Source organism: Heptranchias perlo, chromosome 33 (genome assembly GCF_035084215.1).
Source record: "Heptranchias perlo isolate sHepPer1 chromosome 33, sHepPer1.hap1, whole genome shotgun sequence".
In the NCBI taxonomy this organism is placed as follows: domain Eukaryota; kingdom Metazoa; phylum Chordata; class Chondrichthyes; order Hexanchiformes; family Hexanchidae; genus Heptranchias; species Heptranchias perlo.
This window is the reverse complement of record NC_090357.1, coordinates 2,155,395-2,178,857: the sequence shown is the minus strand read 5'-3', so window position 1 is coordinate 2,178,857 and position 23,463 is coordinate 2,155,395. Positions and strand designations below refer to the sequence as shown.

Here is a 23,463-nt window from a genome sequence, read left to right as displayed (position 1 = left end):
CACAGTGCACTAGTGGTGGAGAGAGTGAATGTTTAGGGTGGTGGATGGGGTGCCAATCAAGTGGGCTGCTTTGTCCTGGATGGTGTTGAGCTTCTTGAGTGTTGATGGAGCTGCACTCATCCAGGCAAGTGGAGAGTATTTCATCACACTCCTGACTTGTGCCTTGTAGATGGAGGAAAGGCTTTGGGGAGTCAGGAGGTGAGTCACTCGCTGCAGAATACCCAGCCTCTGACCTGCTCTTGTAGCCACAGTATTTATATGGCTGGTCCAGTTAAGTTTCTGGTCAATGGTGACCCCCAGGATGTTGATGGTGGAGGATTTGGCGACGGTAATGCCGTTGAATGTCAAGGGGAGGTGGTTAGACTCTCTCTTGTTGGAGATGGTCATTGCCTGGCACTTGTCTGGCATGAATATTACTTGCCACTTATCAGCCCAAGCCTGAATGTTGCTGCATGCGGGCATGGACTGCTTCATTATCTGAGGGGTTGCGAATGGAACTGAACACTGTGCAGTCATCAGCGAACATCCCCACATGGTTGAATACCCTGCTGGCATTCAGTCTTGGTTCACACCTAACAAATGGCTATTTAAATGAGGCCCCCCCGCCCAGCACAGTGAGTGAGAGAGAGAGAGAAGAATGAACTGGGGGGGGGAAATCAGTGAATGATGGTGAATTTCAGAGAGTTGTGGAACAACCAATAATGAAAGAGGGGAGAACAAGCTGATGACAACTAGTTGGGGAGTGTGTACAAAATGAGTTAACAAAGTTTAATGTGAGAATCTGATTTTAATCTTCATCACATATTCCTTAGATCGGTTCCTCGGTGAATGTCTCTGAAAGGTCAGTGATTTCTTTTCTATCCCTGCTTTTGATGCTCCAGGCAATTTTCAAAAACCATTCCCTGCTGAGTTTCAGCTCGACTCAAAAATCAACTGAACAGTAGCGAAATCTTGCAATAACCCTGCCAAAAAACAGCAAATATAACAGCGATGTGGAGAGAGAACATTACACCGGCCACATGCTGCGAGGGAGCAGCATTACCAATTCCCTGAAATTCATTAAAATGTGAATTTCGGAGGGAACTTTTATTTTTGTTTCTGCCGAGTCTGAAAAGTAATAAAGGAGGTGATTTAAAGCAAGTGGGGCAGATGCTGTCTCACTCCCTAAATCCCTTTCACAGTTTTGCCAAAGAGAGGGCATTGCTCAGGCCCTCCCATCCCTGTCACACAGGGAGTTCTGGATACCCCCCCCTCTGTTACACAGTGAGTCCCTGAGAGTACTGGATACCCCCCCCTCTGTTACACAGTGAGTCCCTGGGAGTACTGGATACCCCCCCACCCCATCCCTGTTACACAGTGAGTCCCTGAGAGTACTGGATACCCCCACCCCCCTCTGTTACACAGTGAGTCCCTGAGAGTACTGGATACCCCCCCACCCCATCCCTGTTACACAGTGAGTCCCTGAGAGTACTGGATACCCCCACCCCCCTCTGTTACACAGTGAGTCCCTGGGAGTACTGGATACCCCCCCCCCTCTGTTACACAGTGAGTCCCTGAGAGTACTGGATTACCCCCCCCCCCCCACTACTGTTACAATGAGTCCCTGGGAGTACTAGATGCCCTCCCGTCCCTGTTACACAGTGAGTCAATGTACTGGAGACCACCCCTATTACCTAGCGAGTCCGAGAGTCTGGAGACCCTCCCATCCCCGTTACACAGTGAACCGTCCCCCCACTCACATCTTACTGGCTGCTCCCCCTGTTTACTGTCCACTCACATGGATTTACTGCTCATTCCCTGAGTTTACCAGCCATTCCACTACTGGGTGTGTTCTATAGGCCACCAACTAGTGGGAAGGATATAGAGGAGTGAATTTGGAGGGAAATTACGGAGAGGTGCAAGAACCATAGAGTAGTGATAACGGGGACTTTAACCCACCCTAATATAGACTGGGACAGTAATAGTGTAAAGGGGCAAAGAGGGGGAGGGATTTTTGAAATGTGTTCAGGAGAACTTTCTTGATCAGTAAGTTTCCAGCCCAACGAGGAAGGAGGCATTGCTGGATCTGGTTCTGGGAAATGAGGTGGGCCAAGTGGAGCAAGTGTCAGTGGGGGACATTTAGGGAACAGCGATCATAGTATCATAAGGTGTAGAATAGTTATGGAAAAGGACATGGACCACTCTAAAGTAAAAATACTCAATTGGAGGAAGGTCAATTTCAATGGGATGAGAACGGATCTGGCCCGGATAAATTGGAATCAAAGATTGGCAGGCAAAATTGTAATCAAACAATGGGCGGTCTTTAAGGAGGAGATGCTTTGGGTACAGTCTAGGTACATTCCCACAAGGGGGAAACATAAGAACATAAGAACATAAGAAATTGGAGCAGGAGTAGGCCAATCGGCCCCTCAAGCCTGCTCCGCCATTCAATAAGATCATGGCTGATCTGATCCCAACCACAAATCTAAAGAACACAAGAAGTAGGAGCAGGACCCGGCCACACAGCCCCTGGGCCCTCTCTGCCACCCACAGGGCATTGACCGATCCGAACTCAGCTTCATGTCCAATTTCCTGCCCGCTCCCCATAACCCCTAATTCCCTTTACTTCTAGAAAACTATCTATTTCTGTTTTAAATTTATCTAATGATGTAGCTTCCACAGCTTCCTGGGGCAGCAAATTCCACAGACCTACCACCCTCTGAGTGAAGAAGTTTCTCCTCATCTCAGTTTTGAAAGAGCAGCCCCTTATTCTAAGATTATGCCCCCTAGTTCTAGTTTCACCCATCTTTGGGAACATCCTTACCGCATCCACCCGATCAAGCCCCTTCACAATCTTATATGTTTCAATAAGATCGCCTCTCATTCTTCTGAACTCCAATGAGTAGAGTCCCAATCTACTCAACCTCTCCTCATATGTCCGCCCCCTCATCCCCGGGATTAACCGAGTGAACCTTCTTTGTACTGCCTCGAGAGCAAGTATGTCTTTTCTTAAGTATGGAGACCAAAACTGTATGCAGTATTCCAGGTGCGGTCTCACCAATACCTTATATAACTGCAGCAATACCTCCCTGTTTTTATATTCTATCCTCCTAGCAATAAAAGCCAACATTCCGTTGGCTTTCTTGATCACCTGCTGCACCTGCATACCAACTTTTTGATTTTCTTGCACTAGGACCCCCAGATCCCTTTGTACTGCAGTACTTTCCAGTCTCTCGTCATTAAGAAAATAACTTGTTCTCTGATTTTTCCTGCCAAAGTGCATAACCTCACATTTTCCAATATTATATTGCATCTGCCAAATCTCCGCCCCACTCACCCAGCCTGTCTATATCCCCCTGCAGGTTTTTTATGTCCTCCTCATTCTCTACTTTCCCTCCCATCTTTGTATCATCTGCAAATTTTGATATGTTGCATTCGGTCCCCTCCTCCAAATCGTTAATATAGATTGTAAAGAGTTGGGGACCCAGCACCGACCCCTGTGGAACACCACTGGTTACTGGTTGCCAGTCCGAAAATGAACCATTTATCCCAACTCTCTGCTTCCTGTTCGATAACCAATCCTCCACCCATGCCAGAATGTTACCCCCAATCCCGTGATTTTTTATCTTAAGTAATAATCTTTTATGTGGCACCTTGTCGAATGCCTTCTGGAAGTCCAAATACACTATGTCCACTGGTTCCCCTTTATACACCCTGTACGGTAGGGCAACTAAAGCCAGGGATCCCTGGATGACGAAAGAGATAGAGAGTAAGATGAAGCAGAAAAAGGGGTGTATGACAGATGTCAGGTTGTTAATACAAGTGAGAACCAGGCCGAATATAGAAAGTTCAGAGGGGAAGTGAAGAAGGAAATAAGAGGGGCAAAGAGAGAGTATGAGAATAGACAGGCGGCCAACATAAAAGGGAATCCAAAAGTCTTTTATAGACATGTAAACAGTAAACGGGGAGTAAGAGGAGGGGTGGGGATGATTAGGGACCAAAAAGGAGACCTAAGCATGCAGACAGAGTGCATGGCTGAGGTACTAAATGAGTACTTTGCATATGTCTTTACCAAGGAAGATGATGCTGCCAAAGTCTCAGTAAAAGAGGAGGTAGTTGAGATACTGGATGGGCTAAAAATTGATAAAGAGGAGGTACTGGAAAGGCTGGCTGTACTTAAAGTAGGTAAGTCACCCAGACCAGATAGGATGCATCCTAGGTTACTGAGCGAAGTAAGGGTAGAAATTGCGGAGGTACTGGCCATAATCTTCCAAACATCCTTAGATTTGGAGGTGGTGCCAGAGGACTGGAGAATTGCAAATGTTACACCCTTGTTCAAAAAAGGGTGCAAGGATAAACCCAGCAACTACAGACCAGTCAGTTTAACCTCGGTGGTGGGGAAACTTTTAGAAATGATAATCCAGGACAAAATTAAGAGTCACTTGGACAAGTGTGGATTAATTAGGGAAAGTCAGCACGGATTTGTTAAAGGAAAATAGTGTTTAACTCACTTGACTGAGTTTTTTGATGAGATAACAGAGAGGGTCGATGAGAATTAACTTCTATGATTCTATAAGTGCAGGCAACTGGGACTAGCTTAGTGGTATAAACTGGGCGACATGGACATGTTGGGCCGAAGGGCCTGTTTCCATGTTGTAATTTCTATGATTCTAGAACAAAGAGATCTAGGAGTACAGGTTCATAGCTCCTTGAAAGTGGAGTCACAGGTGGATAGGGTGGTGAAGAAGGCATTCGGCATGCTTGGTTTTATTGGTCAGAACATTGAATACAGGAGTTGGGATGTCTTGTTGAAGTTGTACAGGACATTAGTAAGGCCACACTTGGAATACTGTGTACAGTTCTGGTCACTCTATTATAGAAAGGATATTATTAAACTAGAAAGAGTGCAGAAAAGATTTACTAGGATGTTACCGGGACTTGATGGTTTGACTTATAGGGAGAGGTTAGATAGACTGGGACTTTTTTCCCTGGAGAGTAGGAGGTTAAGGGGTGATCTTATAGAAGTCTATAAAATAATGAGGGGCATAGATAAGGTAGATAGTCCAAATCTTTTCCCAAAGATAGGGGAGTCTATAACGAGGGGAGATAGATTTAAGGTGAGAGGGGAGAGATACAAAAGGGTCCAGAGGGGCAATTTTTTCACTCAAAGGGTGGTGAGTGTCTGGAACGAGCTGCCAGAGGCAGTAGTAGAGGCGGGTACAATTTTGTCTTTTAGAAAGCATTTGGACAGTTACATGGGTAAGATGGGTATAGAGGGATATGGGCCAAGTGCAGGCAATTGGGACTAGCTTAGTGGTATAAACTGGGCGACATGGACATGTTGGGCCGAAGGGCCTGTTTCCATGTTGTAACTTCTATGATTCTATGATTCTATGACAATACGGTTGATGTGATATATATGGACTTCCAAAAGGTGTTTGAAAAAGTGCCACATAATAGGCTTGTCGTCAAAGTTGAAGCCCATGGAATAAAGGGGGCAGTGGCAGCATGGATATGAAATTGGCTAAGTGACAGGAAACAGAGAGTAGTGGTGAATGGTTGTTTTTCGGACTGGAGGGAGGTGTACAGTGGTGTTCCCCAGGGGTCGGTACTAGGGCCATTGCTTTTTTTGATATGTTAATGACTTGGACTTAAGTGTACAGGGCACAATTTCAAAATTTGCAGATGACACAAAACTTGGAAGTGTAGTGAACTCTGAGGAGGATAGTGATCGACTTTAAGAGGACATAGACAGGCTGGTGGAATGGGCGGACACGTGGCAGATGAAATTCAAAGCAGAAAAGTATGGAGTGGTACATTTTGGTAGGAAGAATGAGGAGAGGCAATATAAACTAAAGAGTACAATTCTAAAAGGGGTACAGGAACAGAGAGATCTGGGGGTTTATGTGCACAAATCGTTGAAGGTAGCAGGGCAGGTTGAGAAAGCGGTTAAGAAAGTATACAGGGTCCTGGGCTTTATAAATAGAGGCATAGAGTACAAAAGCAAGGAGGTTATGATGAACCTTTATAAAACACTGGTTCAGCCACAACTGGAGTTTTGTGTCCAGTTCTGGGCACCGCACTTTAGGAAAGATGTGAAGGCCTTAGAGAGGGTGCAGAAGAGATTTACTAGAATGGTTCCAGGGATGAGGGACTTTAGTTATGTGGATAGACTGGAGAAGCTGGGGTTGTTCTCCTTGGAACAGAGAAGGTTGAGAGGAGATTTGATAGAAGTATTCAAAATCATGAAGGGTCTAGACAGAGTTGGTGGAGAGAGACTGTTCCCATTGGCAGATGGGTGAAGAAACAGAGGTCATAGATTTAAAGGTGATTGGCAAAAGAACCAAAGGTGACATGAGAAAAAAAACATTTTTACACAGCAAATGGTTATGATCTGGAATGCCCGAGGGGGTGGTGGAGGCAGATTCAATCATGGCCTTCAATAGGGAATTGGATAAGTACTTGAAAGGAAAAAATTTGCAGGGCTACGGGGATAGGACGGGCGAGCGGGACTAGCTGGACTGGTCTTGCAGAGAGTTGGCACGGACTCGATGGGCCGAATGGCCTACTTCTGTGCTGTAACCTTTCTATGATTCCCCCCATGAGTCACCATCTGGGCATGAATCCACGTATTACCGGTGTGATGTTTGGCTGGACCTTTGAGTTGGGATGTTCGCTGCCATGTTTGACCCACATTCGCTACCTGTGCCATTCATTGGCTGCAGGATAAGACAACACGTGCCGAGCACCAAAGGTGTCACTTCAGAACAAAGAGAAAAACGATGGTTTGTACCTGAGATTTCTGCTCCTTCGCCCCAGCTGTAGTTCCTCACCACTGCGACAATGGTCCTGTCATCCTGCAGAAAAATCAGCAGAATATCAGTCAAACTAGGAATCCAATTCCACTGCTTTACTGTAACACAGGAACAGGAGGAGGCCATTCAGCCCCTTGAGCCTGCTCCGCCATTCAGTTACATCATGGCTGATCTGTACCTCAACTTCATTTACCCGCCTTAGCTCCCTATCCTTTGGTACCCAACAAAAATCTATCGATCTCAGCCTTGAAAGCTCCTGTTGATCCCCAGCATCCATAAACTTTTGAGGGAGAGAATTCCAGATTTCCACTACCCTTTGTGTGAAAAAGTGCTTCCTGATTTTACCCCTGATTGGCCTGGCTCTAATTTTAAGATTATGTTCTCTTGTTCTTGATTCCCCCACAAGAGGAAATAGATCCTCTGTATCTACACTATCGAATCCTTTTAACATTTCAAACACCTCAATCAGATCACCCCTTAATCTTCTGCACTCAAGGATTCTGCACCCCAATACGCCAACATTTTCATGCACAAGTTCGCGCAGGACTTCTTCACTGCACAAGACCTCCAACCAACACTATACACCAGATACATCGACGACATTTTCTTTCTATGGACCCACGGCAAGGAATCACTGAAGAGACTGCACGATAACATCAACAAGTTCCATCCCACCATCAAGCTCACCATGGACTACTCCTCAGAATCAGTTTCTTTCTTGGACACACGAATCTCCATCAAAGACGGGCACCTCAGCACCTCACTCTACCGCAAGCCCACGGACAACCTCACGATGCTCCACTTTTCCAGCTTCCACCCTAACCACGTCAAAGAGGCCATCCCCTATGGACAGGCCCTGCGAATACACAGGGTCTGCTCAGACGAGGAGGAACGCGATGGACACCTACAGACGCTGAAAGACGCCCTAGTAAGAACGGGATATGACGCTCGACTCATCGATCGACAGTTCCGACGGGCCACAGCAAAAAATCGCATAGACCTCCTCAGGAGACTAACACGGGACGCAACCAACAGAGTACCCTTTGTCGTCCAGTACTTCCCCGGAGCGGAGAAACTACGCCATGTTCTCCGCAGCCTTCAACATGTCATCAATGAGGACAAACACCTCGCTATGGCCATCCCCACACCTCCACTACTCACCTTTAAACAGCCACCCAACCTCAAACAGACCATCGTTCGCAGCAAACTACCTAGCTTTCAAGAGAACAGCGTCCACGACGCCACACAACCCTGCCACGGTAACCTCTGCAAGACATGCCAGATCATCGACACAGATACCACCATCACACAAGAGGACACCACCCACCAGGTGCATGGTTCATACTCCTGTGACTCGGCCAACGTTGTCTACCTCATACGTTGCAGGAAAGGATGCCCCAGAGCATGGTACATTGGCGAGACCATACAGACGCTGCGACAACGGATGAACGGACACCGCGCAACAATCGCCAAACAGGAGGGTTCCCTCCCAGTCGGGGAACACTTCAGCAGTCATGGACATTCATCCACCGACCTTCGGGTAAGCGTACTCCAAGGCGGCCTTCGAGACACACGACAACGCAAAATCGTCGAGCAGAAATTGATAGCCAAGTTCCGCACCCATGAGGACGGCCTCAACCGGGATCTTGGGTTCATGTCACGCTACACGTTACCCCACCATCGAACAAATGTTATCTGTTTTTAATATAATGGGTCATTTGCTGGCTCTCTCTGCCTTCCGGATGTTTCTGCCTCTCTCTGTGTTTTTTTTCTCTGTTTTTTTTCCCTGTTTGTTTTTTTGTTGAATGTGTATTCGGGGGTTCTGCAGGTGACACCTCTCTGTCTGAACACGGTGATTGCCTTGGCAACGGGCAGTTGCAGGGGCAGTCTGTAAACACCATGTATTGTTCTATATGTATAAATGCGTAGGCTTCAAGGAGCTCCTGAACATTTACCTGAGGAAGGAGAAAATCTCCGAAAGCTTGTGAATTTAAAATAAAATTGCTGGACTATAACTTGGTGTTGTAAAATTGTTTACAATTGTCAACCCCAGTCCATCACCGGCATCTCCACATCAAGGATTCAAGCCAAGATGATGCAACCAGTCCTCATAATTTAACCCTCTAATCCCTGGTATTATTCTGGTGAATCTGCAGTGCACCCCCTCCAAGGCCAATCCATGGAGTCCATCCATGATCACCTCAATCGCAGTCTCTTCTCTCCCTTCAACCCCCCCCCCCCCCCCACCCCGCTGCCCACCACCATCACCCACCCTGCCCATATATGATCCATTATTCTGCTGTTATGGTAGAGTCATGTCCCTTTAAGACCACAGTGTATTATTTTGCTACTGATGAGGGAATCTGTGTCCCTTTAAAGCCACAAATTCCAATTGTTGTTAAGTAAACACAGGCGCAGGTGAATCAGAGTTTAATTAACGTTTGGGCGGGTAACTTTGAAAATTGGAAAGTGCCTGTAAGTTTCAGGCTATCGGTCAATAACCAGCTTTCATTTTTTAAAATGATTATTTTGTATCTGTAACAAAGTGTGACTGTAGTGTGTGACGGACATGTATTCATACAATGTATTCATGCAATGTATTCCATGCAATGTTTTTATATATAATGGTGGCCAGTAAGTAGAAGAACAGCCAAAGTGATGGGATGCTACGTATACACGATAATCCCTGGGTACACGGGAGGCTGTATATGTTGCCTTCGCCTGTGTGTCACATTTCACAGGTAAGGTTTGCTCTGCCTATGGTTTGAGCTTTGAAACAGTGCCATGTTCATGAGGAGAACACCTTCCTCCCCCTCAAAAACTGCCAATCAAAACTGGGTTAAAGAGCAGGATTTGCAGGCAATGCCTCCAAAATGAACACAAAGGGAACATGTCCCCTCCCTCTTTATATCAGGGAGCTGAATTATAAGCAGACTCACCTCCTTCATTATAACCCGTGTGACTCATTGATATGAATGTATCCAGAGGCATGTGTGAGAGATTTAAAATCTTATTAAAATGATAATCGCTGTTTGAGTTTACAGGTTCTGACAAAAGAACAATTTAATTCTGGGAATGTACAAAGTAGTCCTCAGACAGTGTTTAAAGAGGAAATCAGTGCACTGAATTATCATCCAATTCCTTTCTAACATTTACTGTAAATCTCCCAATATAGGGATAGTATCAGGAGGCAGGTGAGGAATCGAGCCTGGAGATCAGCATTCCCTCATCTCAACTCCGTGTCTGCTTTCACTACACAAGGCTCTGTGCTGGGAGCGGTAATTAGTAACATCCAGCCCATAATATGCACTTACACCCCTCCAAATTCCCAAAATGGAGGCACATATTGCACTGGCAGGCTGATGAAACAATCTGGTGCAATGTTGCTGTCTCCCTCTTTATTGCTCCAGACTCTGGTCAGTGCCTGTCTGGACTCTCCTCTCCTGTTCCCCCCGACTTCCAGACCCTCTGTCCTTCACACTCTTCCCCTCCCGGCGACCTTAATCACTCCATCACCTCAAAGCTATAGGGCCCCCGCTGCCACCCTACCGGGGGGGGGGGGGGGGGGCCCCCGCTGCCACCCTACCGGGGGGGGGGGCCGCTGCCACCCTACCGGGGGGGGGGGCCGCTGCCACCCTACCGGGGGGGGGGGGGGCCGCTGCCACCCTACCGGGGGGGGGGGGGGGCCGCTGCCACCCTACCGGGGGGGGGGGGGGGGGGGCCGCTGCCACCCTACCGGGGGGGGGGGGGGGCCGCTGCCACCCTACCGGGGGGGGGGGGGGGGGGCCGCTGCCACCCTACCGGGGGGGGGGGGGGGCCGCTGCCACCCTACCGGGGGGGGGGGGGGGCCGCTGCCACCCTACCGGGGGGGGGGGGGGGGGCCGCTGCCACCCTACCGGGGGGGGGGGGGGGGGGCCGCTGCCACCCTACCGGGGGGGGGGGGGGGGCCGCTGCCACCCTACCGGGGGGGGGGGGGGGCCGCTGCCACCCTACCGGGGGGGGGGGGGGGCCGCTGCCACCCTACCGGGGGGGGGGGGGGGGGCCGCTGCCACCCTACCGGGGGGGGGGGGGGGGGGGCCGCTGCCACCCTACCGGGGGGGGGGGGGGCCCGCTGCCACCCTACCGGGGGGGGGGGGGGCCGCTGCCACCCTACCGGGGGGGGGGGGCGCTGCCACCCTACCGGGGGGGGGGGGCCCGCTGCCACCCTACCAGAGGGGGGGGGGGCCCGCTGCCACCCTACCAGAGGGGGGGGGGGCCCGCTGCCACCGTTATGGGGGGGGTTATTGAGACATGGTCCAAGTGCAGAGTGGGACGTTGAGCAATCAGACGAAGAGGATTAATGTCAAATTATCATCTTTTGAAAGGGATGAAAGACGTACATTTAACCAGTTAGCCGTCCTCCTGCACACATTGTACTGGGGCAGATCGAGTTCCTGGACCATTCAGCTTTAAGTGCAGCCATTTCAGGAAACTATCATTTTTTTCATGGACTGAGCCAGTGTTTAATGTCAGGTGATTGGTGCAATTGCATCTCTCGGCGATGAGTCTGCTCCAAGCAAATCAAATTAAAGTCTGTCAGAAGACCTCTCGCGTATCAGAGCCAGTACATAAAGTGGCAATAAAAGTACGAGAGTTTGAACTTTACATCAGCGCTGATACCCGAATCTTTCCTCAAGTGATGGATGGGTTAATGGAGATGGTGTACTATTCAATTATAGTGGCACTATGGTTTAAAGGCAAATGGAATCACAGGCCATCAATACTTTATCACACAAAACCTAAAATGGATCAGAGAAGCAGCAGAATAAAATGTTACTGACAGTCAAGGGAAGAAGTGAGATGTGTTTCTCAGAAACAGCCCCCTTAATGAATAACATAGAAAGTACAATACAGAAACAGGCCATTCGGCCCAACCAGTCTGTGCTGGTGCTTATCCTGCACACGAGCTGTGGGCCTAATCCCATCTTCCCGCCCTTTTCCCATATCCCTTCATTACCTTTTCCTTCACCCACCCATCCAATCACTAACTCCTGGAGTGCATCCCACAGCCTCCCAACCCTCTGCGTAAAAAAAATTCTCTGTTCTAAATCTCTTGCATTTAATCTTCTACCTCTCAGCCATGACTCAGTGGGGAGCTCTCTCTCTCTCTCTCTCTCTCGCTCTCTCTCTCTCGCTCTCTCTCTCTCTCTCTCTCTCGCGCTCTCTCTCTCGCCCAAGTCAGAAGGTCGTGGGTTCAAGCCCAATTGCAAAGACTTGAGCACAACATTCAGGCCGACACTCCCAGTGCAGTACTGAATTATTTGGAATGTACAGCACAGAAACAGGCCATTCGGCCCAACAGGTTCATGCCGGTGTTTATGCTCCACACGAGCCTCCTCCCTCCTCTCTTCGTCTCACCCTATCAGCATATCCTTCTATTCCTTTCTCCCTCATGTGTTTATCCAGCTTCCCCTTAAATGTATCTCTGCCATTCGCCTCAACTACTCCTTGTGGTAGTGAGTTCCACATTCTCACCACTCTCTGGGTAAAGAAGTTTCTCCTGAATTCCCTATTGGATTGATTAGTGACTATCTTATATTGATGGCCCCCTCGTTCTGGTCTCCCCCACAAGTGGAAACATCTTCTCTACGTCTACCCTATCAAATTCTTCCGTAACCTTAAAGATCTCTATCAGGTCACCCCTCAGTCTTCCCTTTTCTAGAGAAAAAAAGCCCCAGCTTGCTCACTCTTTCCTGGTAGTTATAACCTCTCAGTTCTGGTATCATCCTAGTAAATCTTTTTTGCACCTTCTCCAGTGCCTCTTTATCCTTTTTATAATATGGAGAGCAGGGAGTGCTGCACTGTTGGAGGTGCCGTCTTTCGGATGAGACATTAAACCGAGGACCCGTCTGCCCCCTTTTTTTTTAATCTTTGATCTCTGACCATATTGACTCTGTCTGAACCTCTTTTCTGTCCATCAGTCCTCTCTACAACATGTACTCTTTCACCAATATGGCTACTCCTCCTCCTCCTCCTAAAAATATTATAACCCGATATGTTTAATTTCCGTCCGTGATCCAGTCTGCAGTCAAGTTTCTGTTAGTCTTATTAAATCTACATCTCTCCACTCTCCACCTCGATCCAATATTCCTGCTCATTTTCTCAAAGGATATCCTGACTTGTGGTTTCAGCTCATAAAGGCAGTTTTAGATTAATCAAAAGCGTGTTCAATAACAGGTCTGCTGTTCCGTGCCCTCTTCCATTCTTTAATAGGAATAGAATTCTAAAAATCCTGGCAGGGTTTGAGAGGGTGAATAGTGATCGGTTACTTCCAGCGGTGAATCAACAACAAGACAGCAGAAACTTTACGGGAGGGTGAGGGGGGGGGGAGGGGGGAGGGAGGGGGGAGGGGAGGGGAGGGGGGAGGGGGGGGGGAGGGAGGGGGGGGGGAGGGGAGGGGAGGGGGAGGCACCTCACATACTTTACTACGAGTGCCCGTTGAAACCAAATCAATCACAACATTTAAGAGGAAATTAGATAAAAACTTGAAAAGGACAAATATTAAACGAGTGCCGGGAAATGGGATTAAAGCAGAGAGCTCCGGTAACAACAACAACCTGCATTTATATAGCACCTTTAACGTGGTAAAACATCCCAAGGTGCCTCACAGGAGCGATTATCAGACAAAATTTGACACTGAGCCACATAAGGAGATATTAGGACAGGTGTCAGAAAGCTTAGTCAAAGAGTGAGGTTTTAAGGAGCATCTTATAGGAGGAGAGAGAGGCGGAGAGGTTTAGGGAGGGAATTCCAGAGCTTAGGGCCTAGGCAGCTGAAGGCACGGCCGCCAATGGTGGAGCGATTAAAATCGGGGATTTGCAAGAGGCCAGAATTGGAGGAGGGCAGAGATCTGAGGGTTGTAGGCTGGAGGAGGTTACAGAGATGGGGAGGGGCGAGGACATGGAGGGATTTAAAAACAAGGATGAGAATTTTTAAATTGAAGCACTGTAGGACCGGGAGCCAATGTAGGACAGTGAGCACAGGGGGTGATGGGTGAACGGGACTTGGTGCGAGTTAGGATACGGGGGCAGAGTTTTGGATGAGCTCAAGTTTACAGAGAGTGGAAGATAGGAGGCCGGCCAGGAGAGCGTTGGAATAGTCCAGTCTAGAGGTGACAAAGATGAGGGTTTCAGCAGCAGATGAGCTGAGGCGGGGGCGGAGACGGGTGAAGTTACAGAGGTGGAAGTAGGCGTGGTCACCTCTCCATATTGGTGATGGACAGGTGACCAAAAGCTTGGTCAAAGAGGTTGGTTTTAAGGAGTGTCTTAAAGGAGGAGAAACCGTAGCTCTGAATCGAACCCATTGGTGCACACACACTCGATCGAACAGCCCCCTCCTCTGCTGGAGTCTCTGGAAGGTCAGTCACCAGAGCATCACCTTCTTTTGGTTTTGGGTGAAAGCTAAAAACATATGGGCAGATTCTCTGCCTTTAGCGACAGGAATCACAGGGCTCCAGCCTCAAGAAGCAGCAGCGGGCGGAGGGAAGGTGGGCGGAGGGAAGGTGGGCAGCGGGCGGAGGGAAGGTGGGCAGCGGAGGTCGGAGGAGCACAGAGGCGGCTCTCTGTTTCAACCCAGCTCCCTGCAACCGTTTTGTAAAACTGAGACCAAGAATGTGGGGTCTGATCCAGCCTGATGCAGGATGGTCTCCAAAATGTAAACCCATCTTTTCTGTTTCAGGCGCTGACAGACCTGCTGCCTATTTTCAGCATTTCCTGTTTTTATTTCAGATTTCCAGCATTCCTGATTTAACTTTTGGCTCCAACTGCCTAAAGTCAATGTTCAGATCTGCAGGTGCTGTATAACTTGCGATGTACCGTAACCTAAGTGTACTCATCAACAGAAAGGAAAAGATTCTCATTACTACCACTTCCCCAGATACCTGTCTGTCTGCGTGTCTGCGTGTCTGTCTGCGTGTCTGCGTGTCTGTCTGGGTGTCTGCGTGTCTGTCTGGGTGTCTGCGTGTCTGCGTGTCTGGTTGTATTACTGAGCACAGTAATATAGAGAGTATAGAACAGAGTAGGAGAGAAGATGAGGCAACTTGAGAAGTACGTGGGCAGCCGGCACCAAGCTTGAATTTTAAAAGCTGGAACAAATTGAAGGAAGTGAAGTGAGGAGTTCCAGGGTTTTAGGGAAGAATGAATGAAGGCAGGAGATGGTGCAATAAATCCAGTTCAGCACAGTGAAGATGCGGAGGGGGGGGGGGAGGAGGGAGGAGGGGGGGGGGGGAGGAGGAGGAGGAGGGGGGGGGGGGGAGGGAGGAAGGAGGGAGGGGGAGGGGGAGGAGGAGTGTGTAAGACAGGGTAGTAAATAGAGCACTGAGCATAGCAATATCGATAAAATAGAGAGAGACCAGAAAGGGTGTGATGAAGAGGGAGGTTGTAGGGTGGAGGTGGGAGAGGGATGAGCTTTTAGACATGGGGTTAGAGCAGCCTCCCCCGATAGGGGGGCAGCGTGATGTGCTACACAGACTTGGCCCCCATCGATTGGCCATTTATTCACTTCTCTTTGCAGAGTTAATGCAATAAAAATAACAGGGAGCCATTTGAAATGGAAAACTGTATCATTTGGGCTCCAGATGTCAGAGAAATATTACTTTTATACATTTAAGAACAATTAGTCATAAAGGCCTGACTTTTATTACTCTGCTCTAATGGTTCAGGACCATCGGCAGAATCTTGCAGCTACTCAGCAGAAAGATTTTAATAGTTTTTATTGATCAATTTTATGCTCTTCGAAATGATGTCTTTCCAAATGAATTTTCATTAAAAGTTTATTTTTTTTTAAAACATTTTTTTTTGCTACTTGTCAAGAGAGAAATTTATAAAAACCCAACCAATTAGAAAATCTACAAATAAATTCTCCCCAAATTATGTGCATTAGCCAGCAGTCTCTGCAATCAACAGTGACATTGATCCGGGATGTTTGCAGTGTCAGCTGTTAGTACGAGAGGCTCTGCCTCTGTCCGTCTGTCAGATCGTCTCTGAATCCCAACCCTCGGAGGGAGGGGAAAGGGGAGTTTACATCAGGTCTGTGGAAACAGTGAGACAGACCAGATGAAAGCTCGCGATCAGAGTCCCTGATAAAATTGGATCTTGCTTTTCTGATTAGCAACGCTCCACCACTGATTTACACTCCTGTGAAGCACCTTGGGGCGTTTTTACTACGTTAAAGGCGCTATATAAATGCAAGCTGTTGTTGCTGCAGACACGTTTTCTCTCGCAGCTTTTAGAGTTTCTATCCCAGCTCCGGGCCCCTCTCTGCTTCCTCCTTCCGCTGGCCAGTCTGGGCATGGAGTTCTCCCACGCCTTGGATCCATCACAGCCTAGTCAAGAGGAAGATGTCTGCAGAGAAAGGAAAGGTCCCAGCAGAAATCTATCGCCCTGCGTCCCTCAGCTCGCTGCATGGAATGTCGTACAACTGCAAAGGTGTCTCTGCTTATCAGCTCGCGTGGAGCATAAACACCGGCATAGCCCAGTTGGGCCGAATGGCCCGTTTCCGTGCTGTACCTTCTATGTAAGAGTGACAGTGTTAGTCTGTGTGGGGTGAGCCCTCGATGTTGTATTACAGTGTTCGACCCGACCACTCAAAACTCCCACCTGGCCCTTCAATTTCAACACATGAGATTAAGGTGAAGGAGGTGGATTTGTTGAGGGGGCGGAGCTCTGCCCTGGGGCCTCCAACACACATTTTATAAATTGCAGAGGGGAGATTAATGAAGCTGATGAACATCTTTGACGTGCTACAAATGGCCATTCGGTGACAGACGTGATCGGCCCTGCGTCGTCCAGCTCAGCTGTGTGTGGTTATTGGAATCTGATGGGCAACTGCCTGTTTCCAATCAACGCTGTTGTCACATCACATCTCAATCTCCCACGATGACAAGGCGAGATGCCCAATCGGTGCTGATGGACAGAGTTGTCGTCTGACAGCTCAGTGTCAGTGATAAATTCCAGTAACTCTCTCAAGCTCGAGTCGGCCTCATGTCAAGTTACAAGATTGAAGCCGACTGTGGTTCTTGAGGAACATTTACCTGAGGAAGGAGGAAGCCTCCGAAAGCTTGTGAATTTAAAATAAAATTGCTGGACTATAACTTGGTGTTGTAAAATTGTTTACAATAGTTCTTGGTAAAGGCCGACACAAACCACAGTCAGGGGGCGAGACAGGAGGGTCCCAGCTACCTGCTCTCCCACGATCAGCACGTAGGAACAGGAGGAGGCCATTCAGCCCCTTAGGTCTGTTCCGCCATTCAATTAGGTCATGGCTGATCTGTATCTTAGCTCCATTTACCCTCCTTGGTTCTGTAACCCTTAATCCCCTCACCCAACAAAAATCTATCGATCTCAGTTTTGAAATTTTCAATTGACCCCCAGCTTCAACAGCTTTTTGGGGGAGAGGGTTCCAGATTTCCACTCCCCTTTGTGTGAAGAAATACTTCCTGACATCACCCCTGAATGGCCTGGCTCTAATTTTAAGGTTATTCCCCCTTGTTCTGGACTCCCCCCACCAGAGGAAATAGTTTCTCTCTCTCTACCCTATCAAATCCTTTAATCATCTTAAACACCTCAATTAGATCACCCCTTAATCTATATACTCGAGGGAATACAAGGCCAGTCTGTGCAACCCGTCCTCATAATTTAACCCTTTTAACCCCGGTATCATTCTGGTGAATCTGTGCTGCCCCCCCTCCAGGGCCGATATCTCCTTCCTGAGGTGCGGTGCCCAGAACTGAACACAGTCTCCAGATGGGGTCTGACCAGCGCCCTGTCCAGCTGGAACATAACATCTACCCCTTTGTATTCCAGCCAACTTGAGTTAAAGGACAACATTCCATTCGCCTTTTTAATTATGTTTTGTACCCATCCACCAGCTTTTAGTGATTTCTGTACTTGGACCCCGAAATCTCTCTGCTCCTCCACAGTTCCCGGCTTCTCGCCACGATTACTGATATAACAACAGTGACCACAAGGTAAAAAGTAATTTGTTGGCTGTGAAGCACTTTGGGATGTCCTGAGGACTTGTAAAGTGTCTGTTGTACGTTCATGATCACAGCCAGATGCATATCTGATATTTGCATAATTCAGATTCAACATAATCACAGAATCAGAGAATGATAGAGCACAGGAGGCCATTCGGCCCATCGAAAGAGTTATCCCATTAGTCCCACTCCCCCTGCTCTTTCCCCATGGTCCTACAAATTTTCGCTGTTCAAGTATTTATCCAATTCCCTTTTGAAAGTTACTATTGAATCTGCTTCCACCTTTCAGGCAGCGCATTCCAGATCAGAACAACTCGCTGCGTAAAATAAAATTTCTCCTCATCTCCCCTCATTTGTTCCTTTACAAAATCTCCATTTTCCTCAGCCAATAAAAACAAAATGAACCTTAAATATTAGAATTTTTCCCCTCGGTCTGTGTTCCAGGTTCTTTCTTTCTACACCAGAGATTCCACTCATCTATTGACACCACACATGTTGCTTATTTCCTCTTTCCCTGTTTGGCTAAACTCCCCAGGGAGGAGAACCCAATACGGGCACAAGGTCAAGGCTGCACATGGTCTCGCCAATGGGAGGCAACACCCAGGGGGTGATCCGAGCCCCCATTGAGGGGGGAGATTGTGACCACCCCTCGCTGTCAGTGGCACATTCCTAATGCACAGACATGTTTGAAATCTCACAGCACAGGAAATCACAAGCAGAAATCTACAAAATGTTTCTTACATTTTGGGAGAATTTCATACACAAAAATGGGGAGGAATGTGAGTACAAGAAATGGAACACTTGCAGGAGCAAGTGTCAGCATCAAGCATTCCCAGTTGGTTAGATACAGAGTAAAGCTCCCTCTACACTGTCCCATCAAACACTCCCAGGGCAGGTACAGGGTTAGATACAGAGTAAAGCTCCCTCTACACTGTCCCATCAAACACTCCCAGGGCAGGTACAGGGTTAGATACAGAGTAAAGCTCCCTCTACACTGTCCCATCAAACACTCCCAGGGCAGGTACAGGGTTAGATACAGAGTAAAGCTCCCTCTACACTGTCCCATCAAACACTCCCAGGGCAGGTACAGCATGGGTTAGATACAGAGTAAAGCTCCCTCTACACTGTCCCATCAAACACTCCCAGGGCAGGTACAGGGTTAGATACAGAGTAAAGCTCCCTCTACACTGTCCCATCAAACACTCCCAAGGCAGGTACAGCACGGGTTAGATACAGAGTAAAGCTCCCTCTACACTGTCCCATCAAACACTCCCAGGGCAGGTACAGCACGGGTTAGATACAGAGTAAAGCTCCCTCTACACTGTCCCATCAAACACTCCCAGGGCAGGTACAGGGTTAGATACAGAGTAAAGCTCCCTCTACACTGTCCCATCAAACACTCCCAAGGCAGGTACAGCACGGGTTAGATACAGAGTAAAGCTCCCTCTACACTGTCCCATCAAACACTCCCAGGGCAGGTACAGCACGGGTTAGATACAGAGTAAAGCTCCCTCTACACTGTCCCATCAAACACTCCCAGGGCAGGTACAGCACGGGTTAGATACAGAGTAAAGCTCCCTCTACACTGTCCCATCAAACACTCCCAGGGCAGGTACAGGGTTAGATACAGAGTAAATCTTTCTCTGCACTGCTCAGTAATATTTGTTAACCTTATCCTTAAAACTGTACTAAATTTCCGTTCCCCACACCAGCTATCTTTATGCCACTTTTACACCGATTGTTTTGAGTGACGAGTGTTTGGTGCACTGGACTGACCCCATTAATTAGATTAATTCAGGGGCCAGGCAGAGTTAGGGTTAAATTCTGAGCTTTGCTACTTATAATTAGTTCAGGTTTTCAATTAATTCTTAACGCTCCACATCACGAGACAGCGCAGTAAATGGGAAAAAACAATTCCGATTCTAAAAACTTGAGTTTTGGTGTCCACTTTACATTTTAGAGATTTGAGACAGCCAATCGGAAATGAAGACTCTGACTCAAACCTGGACCCGTGGCAACCCTATAAATAGGTAACAGGCAGAGACTCAAACAGTGAAAGACCAAGACAGGGAGACAGAGACAGAGACAGAGACAGAGACAGAGAGACAGACAGAGACAGTAGTGACAGAGTGGGACAGAAAGACAGAGACAGACAATGACGGGCTGGCAATGAGAGACAGGCAGACAGTGTTGGACAGCAACAGGCAGTGACAGACAGACAGACAGACAGGCAGGCAGAGACAGAATATTGAAGTTAATGGTGATGAAAATGATTGCAGTTTAATCTCTGCACGCAAGAAATTTCAGGAATTTTTGTATTCCAAGTGGGCCTTGGCTCCTGATTCTGACTCGTTGCTGGAACAGCCCAGTTTTTCTCCATGAGCTGGGTCCCTGTAGATATTTGAAATATTCGAACACTGTTTGTTTTATTTATTCTACAGCCCGAAGCACTGTTTGAATATAGACAGATTGATTAGGACTCAAGGACAGCAGCACCTAGTCCGAACACAGGGTACAAACACGGCCTTCAATTCGCTCAGCGCCTGGGGGGGCGGGGGGAGATTCTGCCTTGAAATCCTACTGCTCTGTTCTAACACTTGCAAAATTAACTCTAACCTGCTTGTGATAAATGCAATACATTAACAAAAGGAGCTTTAATTTATCCATAATTGAGAAACAGGCAGATAGATGGACAAGACAGACGACAGTATCTGGATAAGCACCGAAGGCAGGCGGAGACTGACAGACAGGTAGATCGACATCACACAGAATGTACAGCACAGAAACAGGCCATTCGGCCCAACTGGTCCATGCTGGTGTTTATGCTCCACACGAGCCTCCTCCCTTCCTGCTTCATCTCACCCTATCACCATATCCTTCTATTCCTTTCTCCCTCATGTGTTTATCCAGCTTCCCCTTAAATGTATCTACACTATTCGCCTCAACTACTCCTTGTGGTAGCGAGTTCCACATTCTCACCACTCTCTGGGTAAAGAAGTTTCTCCTGAATTCCCGATTGGATTTATTAGTGACTATCTTATATTTATGGCCTCTAGTTCTGGTCTCCCCCACAAGTGGAAACATCTTCTCTACATCTACCCTATCAAACCCTCTCATAATTTTAAAGACCTCTATCAGATCACCTATCCTCTTTTCTCGAGTCTGTCACAGATGGCTAGGATGGCATTGGACGGACAATTGAGTGACAATAAAACACTAGAACCAATCGAAACATGTGTCCATCACCTGAGACTGCTTAATCCGTCACTTTCAACTACGGCTGTAGCTATAGGGGTGGTCGTCAGAATTGTAAGTTTTCTTTCAGACTGTTCTCAGGATGTGGGCGTCGCTGCCAAGGCCAGCATTTACTGCCCATCCCTGGTTGTCCTGGAAGATGGTGAAGGATCTTCTCTTTGAACCTATAATCCTGAACTGTTTTACTGCAGTTTGTTTTAAGTTGTGTCTGCTGGAGAGAGTCAGTGAGAAACAAAATGGAAGCATGTCCATATATGGATTAAAGGGGCTACAGTGTCTCTGGTTGGCTGAGGTCATGGTCATGTGGCATTGGGGGTTAATAAATAAAGAACCTCCTTAAGGGGGAAGGGCCGAACAACAATGTGTTTTTATACAACATCTTTAGTGCGTCACAGGAGCAATTATTAAACAAAATTTGAAATTGAGCTGCATAAGGAGATGTTAGAAAAGGTGAGCACAAGCTTTTTAAGGAGCTTAAAGGAGGAGAGAGAGGCGGAGAGGTTTAGGGAGGGAATTCCAGAGCTTAGGGCCTAGGCAGCTGAAGGCACGGCCACCAATGGTGGAGAGATGAAAATCGGGGATGCGCAAGAGGCCAGAATTGGAGGAACGCAGAGATCTCGGAGGGTTGTAGGGCTGGAGGAGGTTACAGAGATAGGGAGGGGCGAGACCATGGAGGGATTTGAACAAGAGGATGAGAATTTTAAAATTGAGGCATTGCCGGACCAGGAGCCAATGTAGGTCACAGGAATGATGGGTGAATGAGACTTGGTGTGAGTTAAGATACGGGAAGTAGAGTTTTGGATGAGCTCAAGTTTATGGAGGGTAGAAGATGGGAGGCCGGCCAGGAGAGCATTGGAATAGTTAAGTCTAAGGGCAACAAAGGCCTGGATGAGGGTTTCAGCAGCAGATGGGTTGAGGCAGGGACAGAGAGAACAAAGGATCAGACAGCTTTGGAGCCTGTTTTCCAAATGATTGGAGTAATATCCATCTCTTGTACTTACTGCCTTGTTTCTATATGTAACTAAATGTACTTGATCATTAAAATTACTGACTGCCAATGAATTGGTTGTCTTGTTGAACTGATCTACAAACTGTTGCAGTCCTTGTGTTGATGGTGCTCCCACACTGGTTTTAGGTGGGGAATTCCAATATACTGACTCCATCACGATGAAGGAACAGCGATATATCACTGAGTCAGGATATCGAGAGAAAAAAAGAGAAACTGGAGGTGATGATGTTCCCACAGTTTTGCTGCCTGTCCTTCTCGGAGAGAGAGGTTGCAGGAGATGGTGGGGGGTTGCTAGAGAGCACCCTGTAGATTGGACATACTGCAGTCACAGTGCGCCGGTGATGGACAGGGTGAGTATTGAGTCCAGCGATGGGGGCAGTCGGATGGTGCCGAGTTTCTTGAGTGTTGATGCTGCTGCACCAACCCAGGTGAGTGGAGAGCATTCCATCACATTCCGGACTTGTAGATGGTGCAGTGACTTTGAGGGTTCAACTGGGAATCCATTCTCACAGAGGACCCAGCCTCTGTCTTGCTCTTGTAGTCATGCTGTTGATATGGTTGATCTCAGTTAAGCTGCTTCTCATTGGTGGCCCCCCAAGATGTTGATGATGGGGAAACTCAGCCTCTGAGGGTCGGGGGAAATCGATGGGCTTTCTCTTGTTCAAGACGCTCATCATTTGACACTTAGGTGGCACTAATGATATCTCCCACTTGGTGCAGTAAGACAATGATGGGTGCAGCTAACATTTGACAGAAGGAATTAGATCAATTATAGCAATGCGGATATAAACGGGAATTGAAATTTAATATTGACAAATGCAAAGTATTACTTGTCAGGAGAAAAATGAGCTGCATTCAGATACAGCGAAGGGAATAGAATCAGGACAGGGATTGAGGAGTAACAGACTCGCCCCCTTCGATGTCACAGTGATGTAAAGGGGTCCCCCTCCTCAAACCCATCTCCCACTCTCGACCCCTCTGTCCTTGCAAACTACCACCTCATTTCCAACCTCCCTCGTCTCAGGTTAAACCCGTGTCCTATTTGACCCCGAGCTGAACTTTCGACCCCACATCCTCTCCATTCAAAAAGACGGCCGGCTTGCACAACATTGTCTGTGCCTCACCCCTCCCCAAACTGAAAACATTTCACCACTTTTGTGAAAACAATGCCACTTTAAATCCAATACAGCACCACACAGGACCCCTAACAACGTGCCCTCCCACCCCTCACACACATTATTTGAATCCGCAGTCCGAGACACAATAACCAATCCCAGAAGAGGCGGCCATGAGTCAGCAAATGTTTCCTGCATCAAAGCCTGCAGTGCCACCCAGTGCCCAGAGCAGCCTCAACAACACCCAGGACCATACAAAACTCAACTAGCCTCAGC

At 47.9% G+C, this 23,463-nt stretch overlaps 1 long non-coding RNA gene across 1 annotated transcript; it reads right to left on the bottom strand.

Annotated features, from left to right (window-relative positions):
• Positions 1-798: 798 nt before the first annotated feature.
• On the bottom strand, positions 799-21,265 carry LOC137301280 (uncharacterized). The gene is made up of 3 exons (XR_010958254.1): positions 21,055-21,265; positions 6,773-6,836; positions 799-962 (listed from the first exon to the last, which is right to left on the bottom strand). It is a non-coding gene; the product is annotated as an uncharacterized lncRNA (long non-coding RNA).
• Positions 21,266-23,463: the final 2,198 nt, after the last annotated feature.